This window comes from Vicugna pacos, chromosome 3, assembly GCF_048564905.1.
Source record: "Vicugna pacos chromosome 3, VicPac4, whole genome shotgun sequence".
In the NCBI taxonomy this organism is placed as follows: Eukaryota; Metazoa; Chordata; class Mammalia; order Artiodactyla; family Camelidae; genus Vicugna; species Vicugna pacos.
This window is the reverse complement of record NC_132989.1, coordinates 1,693,855-1,716,515: the sequence shown is the minus strand read 5'-3', so window position 1 is coordinate 1,716,515 and position 22,661 is coordinate 1,693,855. Positions and strand designations below refer to the sequence as shown.

At 49.8% G+C, this 22,661-nt stretch overlaps 1 protein-coding gene across 2 annotated transcripts in view; it reads right to left on the bottom strand.

Annotated features, from left to right (window-relative positions):
• The window catches only part of LOC140690754 (NACHT, LRR and PYD domains-containing protein 3-like), a 150,692-nt gene that overhangs the window by 77,165 nt on the left and 50,866 nt on the right, over positions 1-22,661 (bottom strand). The window contains exons 1-6 of one of the 2 annotated variants that reach the window (XM_072952684.1): positions 20,422-22,033; positions 17,492-17,631; positions 16,524-16,622; positions 6,276-11,833; positions 3,793-5,672; positions 2,855-3,082 (exon numbers count right to left, since the gene is read on the bottom strand). The gene's annotated coding sequence lies outside the window, so the exon portion shown is untranslated. Of the gene's footprint in view, positions 1-2,854; positions 3,083-3,792; positions 5,673-6,275; positions 11,834-16,523; positions 16,623-17,491; positions 17,632-20,421; positions 22,034-22,661 lie in introns of those variants that run through there. The other variant, XM_072952669.1, reaches the window with a different exon arrangement.

The window sequence follows — 22,661 nt, the reverse complement described above, 5'->3', positions numbered from 1 at the left end:
CAGCACCACAGCATGCTACCATTCCGGTACACCGCCTAATGATGGGCACTGAGGCATCTCCAGTTTTCAGCATAAAACCAAGACCAACAAAAAAAAGAAAAAAGCCATAATGAGCACCTAGAAACACATTCCCTTGTGCCTTTCCATGTGATCAATTCCCGCAAGATGACTTGCTAATCAATGGCTGTACAGATAAAGATACATGTCCACATGTGTTTTAAAGTCTAGCATGTCCTCAGGTGCCCAGTGGATGGCTGTACCAACTTAACCCGCCCCCAGCAGAGTGTCAGAGAAGCCCCACTTCGTGTGCACCAAGAGCCTTGTTAAAAATGTGGATCCTGATTTCTTAGGTCTGGGCTGTGGCCTGAGGGCCCACACCTCTTTCCTATGTGCCACCGTCACTGCTGGCCCTGGGGCCACACTTTGACCATCGAGGCAGCAGAGCACTGTTTCCCTCTCTCCCCTCAGGCTTTGTCTTTCTCCCTCGCGGTCTGTGTTTCATCAGTTACTGACCTGGTCGCACATCTTCCTGGTGGCACATAGAAGCCATCTCTAGTTCTCCTTCTCTGGGCCACCCGTACGTGTCCCTTGGCTGCCTTTCTTACAGGTCTGTAAGGGTTCTGAGAAAGTCACCTGCGTGAGCAGCTGCTGCATCCTGAACAGCTGGCTGAGACAAGAACTGCCTGAGCTGGTCCTGGAGGGAAAGCAGCGCACGGCCTGCCTTCAGGACGCACAGTGTCAGAGCTGGCCCCTCAGCAGGCCCAGGTCCCCTTGTCCTGGGGGACAAAAGGCCTCAGCAAGGAGGGCGCAGGCTCTCCCCTCAGCAGGGGTCGGCCTTTGGGAGGGCACTGCCCCGAGGGACTCACCTGACCTTGCAAAGCCTGGTAGTGACAAAGGGCTCGCCCTTCCCCGGGCTGTGGGTAAGCATCCTCCTCCGCCCTGGGGTCTCCCCTGCCACGTGCTGCCTCGGGTTGGGGTGAGGATGTGATGGTTTAACAAGGTTAGGGCCATGTTAACTACTGCTAGTATGATCAGGTGTTTCCCAAGTCGCTGAAATTTCACCCAGACACCTATGTCATAAATATCATACTTTCACCTTTTCTTGCCAAGACTCCTACAACACAATTTTGTCAGACACTCATGACATACAGTTCTCTAACTCATAAAGTCATGGCACTCTGTAGGATTGTAGAGCAGGCACACAGCTAGATATGAGCAGAGAAAGGGGTACCCGGGCCAAATGGCAGGAACTGAGCAGGAATGAAGGGTATGGGGCCAAATGCAAGAAACCCTACATCATGTAAGCACCAGGGGTCCTTGGGTAGAAAAGAAAGGCAGGAACATCTGGGCTGAAAAGCAGTCTCACATTTTGGAGTGACAAGCGGCCTGGAGGCTGACAAAGAAAGGTGGGGAAAGGCAGGAATCTACAGTGTCCCAATACAACCTTTTACTCATTGTGCCCTCATTTCCAAAAAATTGGCCGTGCAGATTACAAATACCCATCATGTACCAATGCCATGACGCCAATCTGGACTAAATAAGGACAATAATCCTTCCTCCCTTCAGGAAGGTGGAGTTGGGATGAAACCAGGAGATACGACCCCAAACCCTTCACTTCCTAATGAATATTCCACCCATTCATTTGTACTCTATGTAACCAACTTGGCAAAGAAACTCAGCACAGCCGCTCACCTGAGCCTGCCCGCTCTCCCCTTGAGAGTGTGCTGTCCATGCCTTGTAAATCCTCACTTCACTTTCTTAATCGCCATGTCTCATCTGAATTCTTTCTGGGATGGTTCAAGAACCTGCACGCCGGTTACATCTACCGGCAACAGGATCTTATCTAATCGAATGACTGCACTGATGTCCACGGGCCAACGGAGGATCAGACCAGGGAAGCCGCCACAAAGATGGAGGCAGACCACAAGGAGAGCCAGACCAGCCACAGCAGCAGCATCCAGAGCAGGACACACCAGAGGCCATAGCAGGCAGTGTGGGGACATGGGGACTGGGGACATGGGCATGGGAGGGCACGGGAGGAGACAGAGGTGACTCTGGGGTGCCGAGCTCGAATACTCAGCAGACAGTGTTATTCACTGTGACAGGAAACGCTGGCTAAGGGACAAATTTAGTTGAACTGTGGAAATGCTGTGGTTTACATGCACCTCGCCCTCCAGCCAGACATGAGAACTGGAGAGCCATCATAAATGCTGCAGCAGGAATTACAGGACTGGGGAGTAATGGGTGAGAAAACTCAAGAAGAGTGGGCAGAGTGAGCTACAAGTGATGGACGCAACCACAAGGATGTCTAATGTGCAAAGAATAGTCAGGGAGAAGAATTCCGAAAGGACGCAGGAGGGGCAACGTTAGGGAAATGGAGAGCAGCACTCCAGACCAAAGGCAGAGCCAGAGCAGGGCTGGCCTCAGCCTCAGACAGGCGGCCAGGGTCCACAGACACAAAGTGAGGCAGGCCCAGGCACACAGGCCCTGCAGAGTCTGGCTGTGATGAGACCTGGAACAATGCTTCCAAAGGGTGACTAGGCTGGGGGCCCTTGGTTGGGGGGGTCAACATGCAGGGAGAGAACACAGACTTCTCTTCAAAAAGCGTGTTCAGAGTAAATGCTGGCACCAGGAGGTGGGGAGGCCTGGGGGTTCTCTGGGTGCCACTCCCACCACGGCATCATTCTTGGTGTCACACACACTCATCACCACGCCCGCTGTCACTCAACCAGTGGTCAGTCCATCTGAACCCAAAGACTTCGGCACTGACAGACCTGCTCTGACAAAACAAGATGTGGTTCAAACAATTCTAGTTAAGGCTGTAGCTCTTTCATCAAGAAGCGTGTGTACTGACCTACAAAACTGTGTTTAGGTCATTTCTTTAGTTCGTGCTTTTCCAATTTGCTGCCAGCGAGGTTCACCAACTGAGCCCAGATGGAAAACATGGGCTCAGTGAAGCGCAGGTCGGTGCCGCTGAACACCGGGCAGGGAGCTGAAGACGGAGCGCAGAGGCCTTCAACGTGTGTCCAGGGAGCAGAGCACGTGGATGTTCTGAAACCCGTCAGAGCGGCGAGTCTTAATTCTGAAACACCACGTGTAGATGTAAGTCTTTTTACATCTGAAAATAATGTTAAAAGATGACGCTGGAGGCAAAGAATTACATGTACAGTAAATAGAAACTAAATGTTTTCTTTACCAACGCGTCAGCAATAATTACATCAGGGTGGTGGTTACTAAATTTTTAGGTATTTTCTACAGCATGCACATATTCCTGTAATTATCAAAAATAGTGTTTTATTGAAAGATATGATCAGGTCTTAGTTGGGTTACATCAAAGTAATATAAATCACTTTCTGTATGTATCCCTAATTCACAGGTTTAAGATGACACTAGCTGCCACATAAACCATGTCACTCAACATAATTATTATAGATTTTATACATGAAGAAAGATCACTTAAGGGAATCATATTTAGGTTTGTTTTGAAAGTTAAGCTGTTTGATAAATAAATTTCATTAATTCACAGTTTAAAAATAATGAAAACTTATACTTCCACAGTATCTTCTAAGTAGCTAATGCCCTTTCATATCTTTTTGAGGCTAAAATAAGACAAATGAGATACTAATCTATGTAATCCTGTGAGATAGGTCCCATTCACCACTGGAGTGTGAGGTGAAAAGGAAGAAAGGCAGATGGGCTTCCTGAATTTGGATGGCGTCCTAGAAGGCAGACATAAACGGCCAGAATCAAGTTCTTCCCACTCACCCAGGAACTGAACACAGATTCACCTACCGGCTTCAGCTGGTTCAGGGGGCACACACGACAGGCAGGAATGTCACAGAGCTGCACAGTGATCCTGCCCTTCGGGGTGATGGGAGTCACAATGCCTTCTCCAAACTCCTCGCACATGACTTGTCCTCCCACGTGGAACCGACTGTCGATGCCTCTGACCACAGCCAGGAGCACCGTGAGGCCCCCCACCCCCGGGTCCTCGGGGTCAGGAAGCTAGCCCCTCCACAGGGCCCAGCACAGACAGACAGCAAGCTTGAGGGGCAGAGTCCAGAGCGCTGCCTGCTTCTTACACTTACAATTAAGCTGAATTCATTTCTAGACTAGTTTCTTCAGTCTTTTATTCCAGGAACAAAATATTTAAAAATATATCTTTGAATAAAATGAAGTGTTTAACAGGGGAGGGTGGAGCTAAAGTGTGAGAGACATGCTTGGAACGCACAAGGTCCTGGGTTCAATCCCCAGTACTTCCATCGAAAAACAAAATAAATTAACAAATACTCCTAATTACCTAGCCCCTGAAAAAACAAAACAAACAAACAAAAAAACTAGAGCCTTTTAAAAGGAAATTTCAAAGGGAAATCCACATCCTACAAATTTCTGGGAATACAGTTGTATTTTTTTAACACTAATTAGAAATAGTAACTTTTTTAATGTTTGAGTTTCTAATTGTCTATAGATAATATAGAGAGATAAAACAGAAATTCATGTTAATTTTATATCCAGTGAATTTGGTAAAGTCACTTAAAAATTCTAGCAGTTTATATGTAAGTATTTTAGTACTGAATATTCTACATACACGGGCAATTTGAGAATGATGGTTCTGTTCCTACGTTTGCAACCAACATATCTTCTATTTACTTTTCTTCCCTTATTGGACTACCGGCTAGGACCTCCAGTGCAGTGCCACAGAGTTGTTCACAATATACATTAATTATCTTTTTAACATCCATTGGTTCAGTGGAAATAGCCCCCTTTCATTTCTACTATTTCTGCTTTCTCCCTTTTTCCTTAGTTGGTGTGGCTAGAGATAATCAATTTTATTCATTTTCTCAAAGAGTCAAATTTTGGTTTCACTGCTTCTCTGTTTCCTTGTCTTTAATTTCATTCATTTGTGCTCTGACTTTTATTATTTATTTTCTTCTTGCTTTAGGTTAAATGGCTCTTCTTTCTCTAGTTTCTTAAGGCGGAATTTTAGACTCCTGCTTTCGGATTGGTCTTCTTGTCTGATATATGAATTCAATGATACACATTTCTCTCTAAATACCGTTTTCTGCATCTCACAAATTTTGGCAAGTGATATTTTCCATTTCTTTTAGTTCAAATTGTTTTTCACCTTCTCCTGAGATTTCTTCTTTGTCTCACGTGTCATTTAGAAGTGTATGGCTCCATCTCCAAATGTTTTGGAGTTTTCCAGTATCTCCTAGAAACAGATTTGTACTTTAATTCCATTCTGGTGTGAGAATATAGTTTATATGATCTCGGTTCTTTTAAACTTGTCAAGCTGTGTTTTACGGCCCACAGTGTGGTCTACCTTGGTAAACGTCCCACGTGAACTTGAAACGTAACGTGTTCTGCTGCTGCTGGATGAAGTCGTCTAAGGTGTCAGTTACCTCCAGGTGACTGAGGATGCTGCTCAGTTCAGCTGTCTACAGATTTTCACCCGACTGGATCTACCAATTACCAACAGACAGGCACTGAAGTCTCCAACTGTATAGTGGATTCATCTATTTCTCCACGCAGATCCATCAGTTTTGGCTTCCTGTTGCTGAGTGTATACATAGCGAAGATTATTGTGCCTTCTTGGGGAATTGACTCATTTTTCATTACGTGATGTCCCTCTTCATCCTTGGTAATTGCCCCTGATCTGAAGCTTGCTCTGTCTGAAATTAAGATAGCGACTTGAGTTTTCAACAGTGCTAACATGGTATTTATTTCTACTCCCTTTTATTTTTAATGTATCTGCATCTTTACAATTAAACTGCATTGCTTACAGAAAATCTTGTTGGGTCTTGTTTTTTAGCCACTTGGTCAGTTCTGTTCTTTAATTGGTATATTTAGAGCATTCACATTAAAGGTAATTTCTGATATAATCAGATTAGTATCTACTGTATGTATGACTGCTTTCTATTCATGGCTCTTTGTTTTTTACCTCTTTCTCTCTTCTTCTGTCTCTTTTATGAGAAACCTGAAGTTTCCACAATCCTGTGTCAGCAAAGGGGAACACTCAGTGGTGCCAGGCTCCCAGGATGCAAGTGTGGCCAGTGGGGAGGGGCAGGGCTGAGGGACGTCTCTGTGACAGGCCTTCTGTGTTGAGGTTGTGTCTAAAGAGCTGGTCACTGGTAAGATGGCCTGCAGGCTAATCCAATGCAGACTGCAAACTGAGGCCCACAGTGGGGAGTCTGTCCATGGTCCCTGGGCAGTTGGGACAGAGCTGGGACCCAGTCTCTGAGCAGGGAACACCTGGACAGCAGGCAGGCACTCACCTTGGTCCCAGCCGTGAGCACCAGCCCCACAGCAGCCATGCAGGTACTCCCAGTGATCTTGATCTTCTCCAGGACCTGGTAAGCTTTTGTCCATGAGCTTTGTTTAAAACACAAAACCGTTAAACATCACATAACATAGTAGACAAGTCACTGCAGTGTACGGCCACCAGAAGCAACTGTGGAATGGACAGACACGTGCTGGAAAGCAGTGTGTCTTCTTCATCTGGCTACGAGGCAAGTTCTGGGACTGAACTGGGAAACACAGGGGCCCCTGCAAAGGCTTTTAAAACAGGAGCTGGCGGAAGCATGCAGAACACACCATCTTTCAGCAGCTGAGCTCACAACCACCCAGAAGGACGACGCGGTCCCCAGTGAGGGAAGAAGACCGGGCACAGACATGGGACCCGGAGTAGAGGGTGTAGAGATGCCCGCCTGTCCATCCTGCAGAGGCGAGGCCGCCCACCTGAGCCCAGCATTTACAAGGCAGGGTACAAGAGCCATCACCCCACCTCCCAGCCCAGCGCCCACCCTCCTCAACCTAAGGCAAAGCCCCGTCCTCAACTGTCAAGGTTGGTCGGGATTCCCAAGGAGACAAAGTGTATGTGCTCCCCCCCACCATCCACAGAGAACACGCTACAGTGGAGGACACAATTTCGAATTGCTGGCGGCTGGGCACCCGGGTGCCCTCGGCCCCAGGGAGTCAGGGCAGTGGGGTGGCCCTTACCTCATATCCAAGTCAGCGATGGTCTCATTCAGGGGGCGCAGACACTCCACCCCCATGTTGCTGTCATCCAGCAGGATGTAGAAGTCACTGAAGTCAGGGATGGAGGCGAGCATGACCCCCACCTGAGAGCAGGACTGGCAGTAGAGGTCCTGGGGGTCCAGGACAGGCAGCCCACTTGGACGGGGCAGAGGGGCCCCACTCAGAGCACACTGAACCCCCTCATCCCCAGCCTTCTCCGGCCTCCTGCCCGAGCCACTCCCCAAGGGCCACCAGCCGGGCCTCGGACACTCCTGCCTGCTCACGGCCCTTCAAGGCTCCTCACTACCAGTAGCGGTGCCCCAGGATGCGGGATGGGGGACACAAGACCCCTACCATCCTCCTACACCCCTCAGCTCCATCCTGTTCCCCCCCACCACTTCTCCTTCCTGTCTCTCCGCCCAGCTTCTGTAACCCACACACCATGAAAGGCTGGGTCTCCCATTACCAGGAGATCACATTTCCTCCGTTGGATGATGTCCTCCTATCCCTGGATTCCTGGGGCACCCCAGGCCCACCTCTGACCCCTGTTCCCCTCCCCATCCTAGAGACCGACCCTCCAGTGCAGCTCCTGCAGGTGCCCCTCATCCCTGCACCTCAGGGCTCCCGCCAGGCCCAGCCCTTGCAGACATGTTCACCACACATCCTGGGGCCACGGAGTAGATTAAGACAACTATGAAGTTGCACAAGACAGCACGGATCTGGATGATCGTCAGGCGCCCTGGAAAACGCTGAGCAATAAAATACTTTTAAAAACACAGAATCTTTTACACACTTGTTTGTGGCCACAATACACAATTCATAATACAGAATGTCCAGAACCATCTGAATGCAGCTAGATCCTCACCCACAATTCATCCTCCACACACATTTCCTGGCTGTTTTCATATAAGTCATCTCCCCAAATTAAAAAACTGGAAACTGACATCTTTACATTTAAAACAGTAGGAGTTCCCACCATCTGCCCGGCCCTGTGACACTGACTGGCCCTGAAGTTCACTGAACAGATTAACTTGACATTTTTATACTATTGCATCCTTCTATGTGAGAAAAGGTAAGAATTTCCCTTTATTTGTGTTTTCCTTTATATGCTTTAAGTTTTATCATTTTCCTCACACAGGCTGTATACAATTGTTACTGAAGTATTAGAAATTTTATTTGAAGCCTATTTAAATACATTTTTGAAAAATTCAACAAATGATTTCACGGAGGTCTTCTTTGACTCACATTTCTGAAATTAGAAATTAAAACAACAACAGAGACCACGGGACCTGAGAGAAAGCACGGGCCAAAGCGCCCTGGGCCGCGCAAGCCGCTAGCCCTCTACCCCCCCGCCCTGTGAGGTCGGGGTCATTACGGTCCCTGCTCCACAGGTGAGGAACCGGGGCGCAGACACCACCAGCAAACTGCACTCCCTCTGCAGACCAGGACACAGGGCGGGTTGCTCAGCTCACTGAGCTGAGACAGGTACACACACAGACCAAACGGCAGCACGAGAACTAACTTCTCATGACACCAAAAAGAGACAACTGGTCGGACGTGAACAATGGAAAATGCCCCTAGAACAGGAACCACAGTTACGTAAAGGCGGCCCAGGGGGTGTTAGCTGTTGGAACGTCCTCAGAGCTCACTGTCACTGTCTCAGACAGCGACTCTGCAGCCATGGCCAGGCTGGGCGTCCCGGACCCCACGGCAAGTGGCAGTTCACAGCCAGAGCTGAATTTCACAAAGGACCCCAACAGTGGGACGAGGCCACAAGGCAGGGGGACGCAGGGCAAATCTGGAGAGACAGCCTGTGCTCTACGGGGGAGAAGCTGTGGAGTGTGCCATGCCCGGGACACGACACAGGAGCACCGCAGCTGCACCAAACAGTTCGTGGAAGGCAGGGTAGCCGCTAAGTGACAACCTCCCTGATGTGCCTCAGCTCGGTGGCTGTGGAGTTTAAACAGTCCAGACAAACATGACAACTGCACAACCACATCCTTCTCCTCTCAGCATTCCAACCTGTGCTCAGGGCTCCTGCCCTGTGTGTTGGGCCAGGAGGAGGCGTGGCCCGGCTCCCTGGACCACGTGCTCCCGTGCAGGGGGTGGGGCACTCAAAGGCTTCCAACCAAATGACAATTAGGGAACCATGTAAATCACAGCTGCACAACCACACACCTCTGAAATAAATGTCCAGGTAACCCTGATGACAACTAAGAGAGTGACATTTTCATTCATTCCGACCCCCTTCCTTTCATACACAGCTCACACACACACAGAAAAAAAAAATTTCACAGCTCTCAGTGAGTCGAAATTTAAAGTTTAAAAAATACAGACAATCTACACTAAATAAATGAACACAGTCCCACACAGATACACTGTGGGAACCACTGGGTCGGAGGAAGGATGTGATGCAACACAAGAACAGGGACTAGATGGGAAACAGAAGAGTGATGGCAGGGCACCTGCAGGGGCTGGCAGGAGCTCTTGGGTTTCACACCAGGGTCACTGACCTCTGCTGAGGCTCCCTCTCCCTCCCCAAAAAGGGAAAACCCAGAGGTTTTCCAACTTTGCAGTCACTGTCCATTCATCAGCCATGACTAGTTTATCTCACCAGCCAGCCAAACCCCCTCCCTGCCTTCCTCACCCCCTGCATGTGGCTCTCGGGGGCTGGGGGGGCGCCCTTCCTCCCTGAGGCCAGCCCTGCTGGGGCAGCAGGTGTAATAGGAAGGAACAAACCTGACTGCATATTAGATCTGCTCTTTTTCCTTTAACCCTGTGCTGTTTTCCAGGCTGTCTTACCAGCTCTGCCCCTTTTGTAAAACAATGTTGCCTTCAGCCTGAAATTGACAGGAGAGCCTATTCTCAAGGCTCTCCTCCTTAAGGATATGAACTCTTTTGCTCTCCTTTACACACTACAAGTTGCAGAATAGAAACTAACATTTGTTTGCAAGAGGTTTTACAGGGGCCCCATTACCTGACCCAAAGATGCACGAACAAAGAATTCCTGCACCAAGAAGTTTGCACCAACCACCCTCAACCCCTCTCCTTTTTAGTGTAAAAGGAGCCTGAATTCTCACTCTGAGAAGGTGGCTCTGGTGGACATTACCCTGCCATCTTCTTGGTCAGCTGTCTTTCCAAATAAAGTCACTATTCTTTACCCCAAAAACGCGTGTCCCGATTCTTAGGCCTCTCGTGCGTCTAGGGGAATTCAGTGTGCACTTGGAAACACAGGGAAGGAAGGCCAAGTCAGGATTCTCACCCTCCTGAAGGATCCCCTCTGCCATTGCTCAGAATACCACCAGGGGTTACTGGACAGTGGACAGGAAAATAGGGCTGCAACACGACCATGAGCACTGGGCCTGGGTGGGAGAGATGGGGGGTGCTGTCCGAAGCGCACCCGTACTCCTTCTGAGTCACATCACACCCACGTCCCCAGGACCCAGGGAGGCCTGCTGCCCCACACAGCAGAAGCGCATCCAAACCTGCAGATGCCCAGTGACTGGTTCACTGTGCACCCCTCTGGCGCCCTCCTCCCTGCTCCTCCTCCCTCTGCCCCACTGGCTCAGCGCTGGTCCCACCACATCCCCACCTAGGGCCAGCACTGCTGCAGGAACACCCTCGGCAGGCCGCCCAGCCTCACGCCCTCAGGTCCGCACGCCTGGTTGGTGCAGCTCTGCCCCTTTCCGGCCCTCACCACTGACTCTCCAGCGTCCTGCTCTCCCGCCTTCCGCCCCCAGCCCTGCAGAGAGCCTCCTCTAGTCACAGCATCCTGGCCTCCAGGACCGACAGGGATCCCACCCCTTTGCTTCACCAGCTTCTCCTCTTGTTCTAAGAATGTTCAGTTGTGCCTATGGTGTCCCAGGCCCTGCTTCTAGTACATGAGGAGTATCAGCTCCAATTCCCATCTCTTTCACAGAGACACGAAGGCCCTGAAGCTGGCAGCCCCTAGTGACGAGGGAGCCAGCTGGGTTGGGGAAGGTCCCAGGTGGTCCCAGAGCTGCCACACCGGCCTTGATGCCCTGGCTGTGGCCACTTCCACGTCACAGAGGAAAGCCCTCTGTTGACTTCCAGCCTTTCTCAGGGATACACGGCTGCAGTGGACCCCAACCCAGCCACGTGCACAGCCGGGCCCTGTCACCCCTCCCTTCCTCGGTATGTACTGGGCTTCTGCTGGGCAGCTCTGTCCCACCTGCCAGTCCCCATCCTCCCCAGCGAGATCCTGCCATCCATGCCTGGCCCCACAGTCACCTCCTGTCACTTGGCCCCAGTCTTCAGCACAAGCCCCGTGAACTCAGAGCCCAGCTATCATGTCCAGGGCCTGAGGAGGGCAGCGTGTGAGCACATGGGTCAGTCCCTGAACAGGGACACGCTGGCCGGGTGAACTGCAGCCGCCTGCGGTCCAGACCATGCCCTCCGCCCCAGCTGCTTCCTGCCCGGCAGCCGGGAGCGGGACCCGCTGCAGCGCTGGGTCAAAACCCCACACAGAAAAATGCTCGGGCCGAGGGAGGGCGAGGAGGGGAGAGCGGGCATTCAGAAGAAAGGGACTGGCGGAGCCCGGGACCCCTCCACCGGGGGATCCGTTTGTCCACCAGGCACATGAGTTCCCAGCACTGGGGACGAGGGTGACAGGACTTAGAAACCAGAATCTATTGGAAATGCTTTCACCTGGAAGTAGGCGAGTAAAGCCATGTTACCTGAAGTGGGAAACTGCAGCTGGACGAGCCAGAAGCCACCCCGTCTGAGAAATCAAAGAGCTGGACTCTGGCTGTTTATTTCAAGAGCATTTTTTCCTCAACTTCAATCAAGAGAGTACCTATGAATAACAAACAATTTAAATAAATAAACCTAGATTCAACCTTTTGAAGAAGTAGTTTCTTTCAACAGCAGCACAAAGATAACACTGCGTTTGTCAGACGTGACAAATGGGGGTTTAGTGGGGAAATGGGACGTTTGAAAATGAAGGTTCAGGACGTGTGGACGGTGTGCAGGACAAGGACAGAGTCCTCTCCCAGGAGCCCCGGGCATCACGGGGCCACGAGCTCAACCCTGGCTCCTAAGCCAAGGAAGAGTCCTGGAGAGTGTGAAGGCCACCGTCTATGACATGAACACCCGACAGGGCACAGGACCCTCCTTTTGGGGAGAACGGCATCACCCCTTGCGCTCATTCATTCAGTCACCATCCACATCCACCCGTCGGGGTGCGCTCCCAGAACTCCAAACAGCACCCCACACAGGATGGGGCCTTAGGAGCTTGTGCCCCATGGATGACTCTTTCCACCTGCCTGGAAGGTGAGGGACATACTGCCTCCACCTGTCCTGCCAAGAGGGCAGGCAGAGGCCATGCACCTACCTGTCCAGGTGATAGGCAGGTGCAAGACACATACACACATGCACCTAGACCAGGTGATGAGCAGGTACAGGACACACACACAAACACACACACACGTATCTGCACCAGGTGATGTACAGATACAGACACAGGACACCAGGAAGCAGACATAGAACTCCAGGAGGAGTAGGACGGTCACACCCCTAGGACAGACGACACATGGTCCCTGCAGTCTGGGCCAGGTGAGGTGTGCCCAGAGGATTCCTGGGACACTGCCCTTCCTCTCCTGCCCCAGCCGGGTCCCGGGCCCCAGCCCCAGGGAAGCAACAGGGGTGTCTGGGGAGCTGCCCGTGCTGGTCCTCTTCTAGGAGAGGAGCCCCTCCTGTGTCCGCCCTCACTTCCCCGCCACCCCAGGGTCCCTCTAGCCCTGGGAGCACCTGAGAGGCACTCTCCTCATGCAGGAAGGCCGAGGGCTGCACAGACCTGGCTGCCGCGCACTGCCGTCTTCCTGGGCCTCATCTGGAGAGGTTTTTTCTAGAAAAAGCTGGATGCCCAGGTAGGGCCATCCAGGTGGCCACAGTGTGTGCAGTGTCTGGGGGTGGGGGTGGCTTCCATGTGTTTTGAATTGACTCCACTTGGGAGGTTCATTAACAAAGTGGTAGAATCTTTTCACGGCCTTTTGGCTGAGATCAAGTGTGAAGAAGTTGGGACATCTGGAAGAAATGCAGAGTTTTTCTAGCGTTTTTCTTTCTAAAGAACAAAAATGCCAAACTCATTTTGACTTATACTGGTTAAATGTTACTAAAGATATTGTATGTGTGTTCCTGTCCAGAGCCGACTTTTTCTCATTTTAATGCATCTGAAAATGTGTCGAAAAGCACCTGGAAACCAGGGTGCCCGTTTGGTCTGTTCCCTCTCACAGAGGCTGTCATGACTCCAGAGGTGCATGTGCTCTGGACTTAGAGGTTGCAGAACTGAGTACATTTAAAAGTAACACCTGAGAAGGAGCAGCCCCGCCCCAGCCAGCAGGCTTGCGCGGCCAACTCCTCTGGGAAATGGGCAACTGGTGTGCGGCTCAGGCTGCCCCTGAGGCGGGGGCACCACGGGACTGTGACTGCGGTAATGCTGATGGTCCCTCCTTCTGGATCCTCGCCCACTGCAGAGTCTGGGGGGCCTGGTGTGGGGATCTGAGATGCAACTGTGGCTCCACCACCTGCTGGCAGTGAGATCCCAGCTGAGTAACCTAATCGTCAGTATGGGGGCCCTCTTGTCTGTAAGTGGGGTCTCACAGCACCTGAGTGCTGGCACAGTGTGGAGGGTTTCTGGGCCCCACATGTGAGCAGTGGACGGTGCCCAGCCCACAGCAATGAACCTGGTTCTTTGAAAATATTCATAAAATCAATAAATCCCTAGCAAGTGTGACAAAGAAAAGGAGAGAAAGACACTGAAACACCACGAACAACAGCACACATGGAAATATGACAGTTCAGATCAGTGACCTACCCCTTGAAACACACAAACTATCGCAACTCACCCAACAGGACAGATCATTACAATAGCCCTATAAATGCTAAAGACATTTAATTCATAATTTTAAAATCCATAAAAAGTAATCTCCTTGCTGAGATGATTTCAGCAGAGAATTCTGCCGAACATTTAAAGAAAAACTAATGAATGAAACTACAACACTCCCTTACACCATATGCAAAAATAAACTCAAAATGGATCAAAGACTCAAACATAAGACAACATACAATAAACCTCCTAGAAGAAAATCTAGGCAAAGCATTATCTCACATACATCACAAAACTCTTCTCCTAGGCCAGTCTACCCAAGCAATAGAAATAACAGCAAGAATAAACAAATGGGATCTGATGAAACTTGCAAGCTTCTGCACAGCAAAGGAAACCATGAACAAAACAAAATGACAACCTACAGGATGGGAGAACATTTTTGCAAAAGATGAAACCGACAAAGGCTTCAACTCCAGAATAGATAAGCAGCTCATATGACTTAATAAGAAAAACACACACAACCCAATCCAAAAACGGGCAGAAGACCTAAACAAGCAATTCTCCAAGGAAGAAATACAGATGATCAATAGGTACATGAGAAAATGCTTGACATCACTAATTATCAGAGAAATTCAAATCAAAACTACTATGAGAGACCTCAACAGACCAGGAATCAACTTACCATATGACCCAGGAATCTCGCTCCTGGGCATATATCCAGAAGTAACCCTACTTCAAAAAGACACCTGCACCCCAATGTTCAGAGCATCACTATTTACAATAGCCAAGACATGGAAACAGCCTAAATATCCATGAACAGATGACTGGATAAAGAAGTTGTGCTACATTTATACAATGGAATACTATTCAGCCATGAAAAAGGTAACACCATTTATAGCAACATGGATGGATCTGGAGATGGACATACTAAGTGAAGTAAGCCAGAAAGAGAAAAAATACACCATATTATCACTTATCTATGGAATCTTTAAAAAAAATGACACTAATGAACTTTTTAGAAAACAGATTCACAGACATCAAAAACCACCATACCTTTACCAGAGGGGCAAGGGGGTGGAATGAGATAAATTGGGAGTCTAAATACTAAATACTAATACTGAAACTACTAGTGCAGATACTAAATAATAAACATAAAATAGGTAAACCGCAAGGATCTACTGTACAGCTCAGGGAACTGTACTCAGTATCTTGTAGTAACCGGTAAACGAAGAGAATACAAAAAGAAATACATGCATGTTCATGGAGGATTGAAACACTATGCTGTACACTAGGAACTGACACAGCAGTGTAAATTGACTACACTTGAATTTAAAACAAAGATCAATGGGTTCCCACAACATGACCAAGAGGGAAAATGGCAAAACACATATCCATAATAGCCAACAAATTCATCATCATGATAATAGACAAAACAAAGGTTCTTGGTCACCTTTGTAAGTACCAGGGCACCAGTTCATCATTCTGAAAACTGGGAACTCAAGCAAGCAAGCAAACAAAAAATAGCCATCTCTTCTGCCTTTCCTTTATGAACTACATTATAGTGACCAGACTTCTTAAGAAAGTTTTCTTTAAAGAACACAGCTCCAGCTAATAAATCTGGGAGGGGTGACAAAATTTTTGACAGCTCTACAAGGCGACATGAACAACATTGACAAACAGATGGTGATGACCAGCGACACTGTGTGCTGGTTTCTATGACACATTGCTGCTCAGGGGCAGCCTGAGCCCGACCACCCTGCAGCCCTCACTCCGACTGTGTAGGAGACGCAGAGGAGAGGGAGGAAAGCTGTGGGCTGATGTAGTTTTAGTACAAGTGAATGGCATGAAAAGGAACTAAGGAGAGGGGAACTGTTCTAGGTTAAAAAACACTTCAGGGGCCTATCACCCAAATGTAAAGTCTATGATATTGTGAGTACTGAAATTTAAAAGAATTCCTGTAAAAAGCCACTTTTGAGAAAACTCGGAAAATCTGAGCAAGCATTAGCTAGGGGACAATAGTAAGGACTGACTGTTTACTTTGTCAGGCAGTGTTAGGTAACTGAAAGGTCATTATGTTAAAAATAAAATCCTTATCTATACAGGATACTTATTGACATTTACAGGTAAAATGAGATGATTTATGGGATTTTCTCTGAGGTGTACTAACTCGAACAAAAGAATTAAAGCAGGAGAAGGAAGGACTGAAGGTTGAAAAAAAAAGTTTTTAAATTAGATGGCAGTAAGAATGATTTTTTTTTTTTTTTACAAAAAGGAAGGAGTGTATAACTCAGTGCTAGAGTGTGTGTTTAGCAGGCACAAGGCCCTGGGTTCAATCCCAGTGTCTCCATTAAATAAAATAAATAAATAAACCTAACTACCTCTGTCTCCCCTCAAAAGCAAAAATAGGCTTTGACAGTGTCCAAAAGGGGCATAACCAAGAAGCACAGGACCCTGTGCCACGTCACTGCGGACAAGCCCCCCATCATTCTGTGACCCTGGCCCCCCCTCGCTCATCTGCTGCTCCTCTGTCCTTTGTCCAGTCACAGAGGCCTCCCTGCTGGCTGCTATGCCCTCCCCTGCCAGGGCTGGCTTTTGGAGACATGCACACTTTTGTTGAACGAAAACCTAAGCATGGCTCCAGCCTGAGGCAAGTACTCACCTGAATAGCGTGTCTCACATACACTGAATAATCATCGTTAGTCAGGACAGCAGCTTGTTTTCTGTAAGTCTGGCTCTGGGTTTGGACAGCAGCAGCAGACTATAAAAGATAAACACGTTCTTTAAAATGGTGACCCAGATAAACCTACTTAAAAAGAAAGAAGTATGTAAAGTCTCTAATATTAAAAAAGAAACTGTGAAATATTACGCTATGTTTTCACTGTAAAATTCTTTGTTTTCAAAGGTTAATGGCAACAGCACAGGAAGCAGAATTAACCTCAAAACCTTAAAAGGATAGAAAATTTCTGAGGCATTTCTGAATGAATCCCATGAAACAACTTACTGAAATCAGAAGTCAATGTGTCATATAAATATTGATTTTTTTAAGGGGGAGGGTATAGCTCAGAGGTAGAGTGCGCGCTTAGCTTCCTCGAGGTCCTGGGTTCAAGCCCCAGTATCTCTATTTAAAAAAAAAAAAAGATTTTTTAATAACATCTCCTGTCATGCCTACCCAACATCATTCGATATTGGAACAAGGGCCTGTTTTAAAGCTAAAATAGTAAAGGCACAGAAAACCAAGGTAGCACTTAGGAGCCCCCCTCCCCATGTGCCTCGCAGAAGCAGGAAGGCCCCATGGAGTGGCGCGGAGGAAACCAGAGCTTGGGACAGATGGCACGAGGGAGGCACTGACCACAGTGTAGGCCATGTCGTCCACATCCTTCACCACCTCGTCTGAACATGCCTCAGACCCCATGTCTGTGTCCAAGAGCTCCGTGACCTGCACGTCAGCGTGGCCCAGCGGCCCCCCAGCCCCGGCCTCCACGCCCAGGAGCAGGCGCAGACGGCAGCGGGCAGCGAGGACCGCACGCCCAGCTGCGCACGGGGCCCCTGACGGCCGCATTTCCCAGGAGGCCTACGAACAAACAGGTGGGCACGTGAAGTCCAACATCCCCGAGGAAAACACCGTACCTTGGAAGCCCAAAGCATTCGCAGGGGCACCCGTGGGGAACTCGAGTGTAAATTCCATGTTCCTTCTAGGTGATCCGTCTTCCATGAGCTGGACCACAACGGGCAGAGCAGGACCCCGCGACGGCTGGTGCATTACTTCTCTGATAGGGCAGATGTGCGGCACGGGGTCAGGTGTCACGGAGCTGCAGGCTTCACACACAGGGCTCACTGGGCGCATGGACCCCCCAGCCAAACACTGATACACAGCCAGCGTGGCGGCCTGGGCCAGTGAGAGCGGAGCCGGGGCCATCAGTCGGGGGGAGCAGGGAGTCTTGGAAAATGGAAATTGCAGACAACCACTGCCAACTGCAGTGCAGAATTGTACTTGTATACCCAGGCCTACTGGGTATTTTTAGATGAATGGATAAAGGAAGTTAACAAGGACAGAGACAACCTTCATAGTTTAATGCAGAGGAAAACCATGATGGTTAAAAAGCTTCTTTGGCACACACAGAACCTAACTAGTGAATTAGCCAAATATCGATGTCCGTTAAGGAAACTTCACAGCCCTGAACTGTGAGCTCTGAGTGGCAACAAGCAGAGTGAGGGGCTCGAGGAGACAAGAGAAAGGGACCCCTCCCTTCCCCGTGACCAGGGTGTGCCCACAGTTCCAGGCATGGCTGGGGAGACTGTTGCTCAGTGGTACAGCACGTGCATGAGGTACTGGGTTCAATCACCAGTACCTCCATTAAATAACAAATAAATTATATTTTAAAAGAATCCCAGGTCTGAAGTAAAGCTTTAGATGAACTGGAGGAGAAACAGTCTTTTCTTCAGCCTGGCAGTGTCCCTGTGAGGCCCCAGAACGGGAAGGGGTGGCATCTGTACTGTAAACCCTGTAACTGCTGAATCTGCTAAAGGTTTGAACACATTCTACAGTAAGAAAAAAGGAGCATCTTTTTTTCAGTGGCCTTGTATTTTGTGGCTATTTATGTGAATGTTTACATAAAAATCAATGTAAGTTATGTGCTTACCATTTCTTATACGAAAGAGAAACCACTCTGATGAAGGAATATGACAAATACAGATATGTATTCACTGGACACAATTCCCTGGCTTTCTACAGCCAGTAGGTGGGTTGGAATTTAAACTCAAGTGCGACTAGCAGAAAAAGCCCCCATAATTAATGATGTGTGCTACGATTTCTGGATGACGTGTGCAATGACTTTTGCATGATGGCCATTCTAACTGGTGTGAGATGGTACCTCATCTAGTTTTCACTTGTATTTCCTTGATACATGATCTGTTAAACATGTTTAAGATGCATGAGCTGTTAAGCTTAAAGGCTAATTGAACTTACAGGCTTTTGCACAGAAAAGGAAACCATAAGCAAAACAAAACGACAACCTATGGAATGGGAGAAAATATCTGTAAATGATGCGACTGACAAAGACTTAACTCCCAGAATATATAAAGTTCATAAAATTTAATAGCAAAAAACAAACAACCCAATCCAACAATGGGCAGAAGACCTAAAGAAGCAATTCTCCAGTGAAGACTACAAATGGCCAATAGGCACATGTAAAAATGCTCAATATCACTAATTATCAGACAAATGGAAATGAAAACTACAAAACACCAGTCAGAATGGCCGTCACTTCAAAGTTCACGAATGATCAATGCTGGAGAGGGTGTGGAGAAAAGGGAACCCTCTTAGCCCGCTGGTGGGAATGTAGTTTGGTGTAGCCATTATGGAAAACAGTATGGAATGTCCTCAAAAAGCTAAAAAAAGACCTACCCTATGATCCAGCAATCCCACTTCTGTGTATATATTCAGAGGAAACTCCAATGCAAAAAGGTACCTGCACCCCAGTATTCATAGCACCACTATATATAACAGCTAAAATGTGGAAGCAACCTAAATGAAGAAATAGGTGACTGGATGAAGATGAAGCAGTAGTATTTATACAATGGAATACTACTATGGCGTTAAAAAGGTTAAAAGAATGCTATTTGCAGCAATATGGAGATCATCATTCTTAGCGAAGTGAGCCACAAAGAGAAAAATACCAAATGATATGATTCACACATATAATCTAAAAAAAGATGACACTATGAACTCATCTAGAAAACAGAAACAGGTTTGCAGACTTGGTTAATAATCATGGTTACCAGGGAAAGGGGGTGGGAAGGGATAAATTTGGGAGTTTGAGATTTACAAATATTAGCCACTAAATATACAGTAGACTTTTTAAAAAAAGTTTCTTCTGTATAGCACAGAAACCTATGTTCAAAATCTGGTAATAATTTATACTGGAAAAGCCTCTACAACCACCCACTGAGGAAGCAAGAGCAGAAAGGAGAGTGAATTACCCTGGGCTAGAGCCCGGTCCTCCTAAAGTCCTTTTCTGCTGCTGACACTGCCTCCTGACCACACTGCGCCCTCCTCCCAGGAGCAGGCTGACATGAACACATATTTCCTGTAAACCTGGGGCAGCAGAGACCGCCCCCAGGACAGGCCATGGGGTAGATGGGAGCAACTGGACAGCTCCCAGGAGCAGACCCCTCTCCCTGCTGCTGCCGTGGATGCCACAGCCCCCACACCCTGGCAGCCCCGCACCCGCCTCCCGCAGGCAGGCCATGACCTGAGGGCCAGCGGAAAGTGCTCCAGGGCCGTTCGGCGCCCTCCCACCTCCCGGGGCTGCACCCGCCTACCCAAACCCGGGTACAAGCAGCAGCAAAGAAACGGGGTTCAGGGGCTACTAACCGGGGGAAGGCACCACGAACCATGACATTGGCCCCGCACCCGCCTCAGGGTCATAACGGGACATGCGGCCTGGACCTCACCCTGGACCTCACCCCACGCCCCCCTCTCTGTGCGCCTCCCCAGCTGTGCAGCCCAGGCCTCATCCGGCTCCCCAACCTGTGCGCTCCTACCAGCACCCCCTTACCTGCCCTGCGACGGCAGCAGAGGCGACGGCAAGCGGCGGCCCAGACCCCAAGCCACGTTCCTCCTCGGGAACAGGTCCAGGGGCGCCTGGCTCCAGTCCAGCTTCCACACGCGCCAGGCGGGGTCCAGCGTCTGTGTGGACTCTTGGGGTGGGGCTCCCGCTGTCCGGTTCTCTGCCAGCCGGGCCGGGCAGGCTGGGTGGTAGGATAGTAGAGCGGGCCCACCCCTCTGCTTGCCCTGCTCTTCTCTGGGGAAACAGGGTACAGGACTCATCAAATGGCCACAGGGGCATCCCTTCCCCAGCAGTGCTGGTCCTTAGATTTGACCTCACCAAAGTGCTTGCACAACTTTCAAAGATGTTTTTTCTTCAGTAACATGAATTTAAAACAATCAGTATGTCATCAAGGCATTTTCAGAAGTGACCTGCCCTGGGGCTAAATATACACACATAAATACACACATATACACATAAATATATACACACATACATACAGGAAAGAGACAGGTGGACTGAAACACAGAGAGACAGAGAGAGAGAGAGAAGACAGACAGACAGACAGAGAGGCACTGAGAGAGAGAGAGAGAGAGAGAATGAACACTGGAGATGGCAATGAGTGGAAGTTACGCACATTTTCACAAGTCAGTCTACATGTCAGAACCCGGTCCCAGTATCCATCCACCCTGCAGGGGAGTGTGTGGGAATCACACAAGGATGTGTGACCAGAAGGCAAAAAAAAAAAAAAGCAGGGAGCCACTGTGGGGCAGCGCACCCGAGGCCGAGATGGCGCACTGGGCCTGAATCTGACACGACAGAATGACCTAGGAGGTCGCATGCCAGAATGGACGATATCAGAGTTGTGTTTAATTTCAACCCGCCTACAGGGAGCTGGGAAGCAGGCGGCAAGGAGGGTGACTTTCCCCAGATCCCAGGGCAGACTCTGGCCTGTGTGGGTTGTGCCCTGCTCCCCACCAGCCCTCTGTGGGGCCCTTCCTTTGCTGAGTCTCTGCATGAACTCCCTGTGATGCCAGCCCACAGAGGTGACAGGTGCTGTAGGTGTTTGTGGTTCTAGAGACAGGATGGCTTTCCTAGGAAGCAGGGTCTAGAATGATCCCCACTGGGCCGATGGGGGATTGGGGAGACCCTGAGAAGCAGGTGGCTTGTCCAGGGTGACAGCACTGCTGGCGGGGGAGCCGGGTCTGAACCCAGCTGTGTCCTCAGAGCTGTGGCCCTGGCTGTATCCAGGCCTCCCTAGGGCTATAGGAGGGGCCGAGTTGGTGTCACTGCGTGGACATGGCATGGGGTGGGAAGTGAGCCATCAGCTGCCCAGAGAGGCCCTTGGGGAGCTTTGTGTAAGGAGGAAGCTTGGGGAAGGGGACCCCAGGAAGTGACCTCACTTCCCTGGCAACACAGCCCAACAGAACTTGGAACCCAGGTCACCAGGCACCTGCTCTGTAGAGAAGAACACTTCTCAAGTGACTTGGCTGGTGAACTCAGCTCAGCTCAGAAATGTTTTGTTGCGTCCCAAGATCCCGAGGTAGCGGCCCCCGGAAAGCCCGCAGCAATGGCCTTTGCCAACAGTGCCGGCAGTGGGCCGAGTCTCACCCCAGGCGCCTCTGGCCTTTTGGCCACAGGGACCGAAAGGTAACACAGGGAGGCCCAGGGCAGGCCCGCCCAGGCCGGGCCACCACTCAGAGCTCCCCAGGTGGCCCCACGGCCCCTTCCTGACTGGTGGAGGTGGGGCAGTCATGTTGGGGGGGTCCTGCCTCAAGCAAGAGCAGGCTGAAGAAGGGTCAGAGGCCTGGGGGGCCGATCACGTCCACAACCTGGGTCCAAGTGGGCTGGATGGGATGTGGAGAACCGGGGCAGGGCCCTGCTGCCCGAGGTGGCGCCCATGCCCTCTGGGAGTGTCTCTTGCCTCCCGGGTGACTGAGATGACCAAGGTGCCAGTCTGATTTGGCAGGAGAGGGTCGAGTGGGGCAGAAGCAGGAGTGGTCCTGGCCGGGCAGGGCTCTAAGACCTCCGGGCCGGGCCGGCTGCCGGTCACTGTCATTGCAGAGGCAGACACCGCAGGATCCGGGGAACCAGGACACTCATGCCACCTCCCCAAGTGAGGGGCTGGTGTGCCACACTGTGGAAGGCCAGCACAGGCTCCGGAAGAGTCTAGGTATGAAGGGCTCCCCACCACCAAGGCCTACTGCCCAGACACCGACCAGGTCTCTCCCCAAGATCTTGCCCAGGGC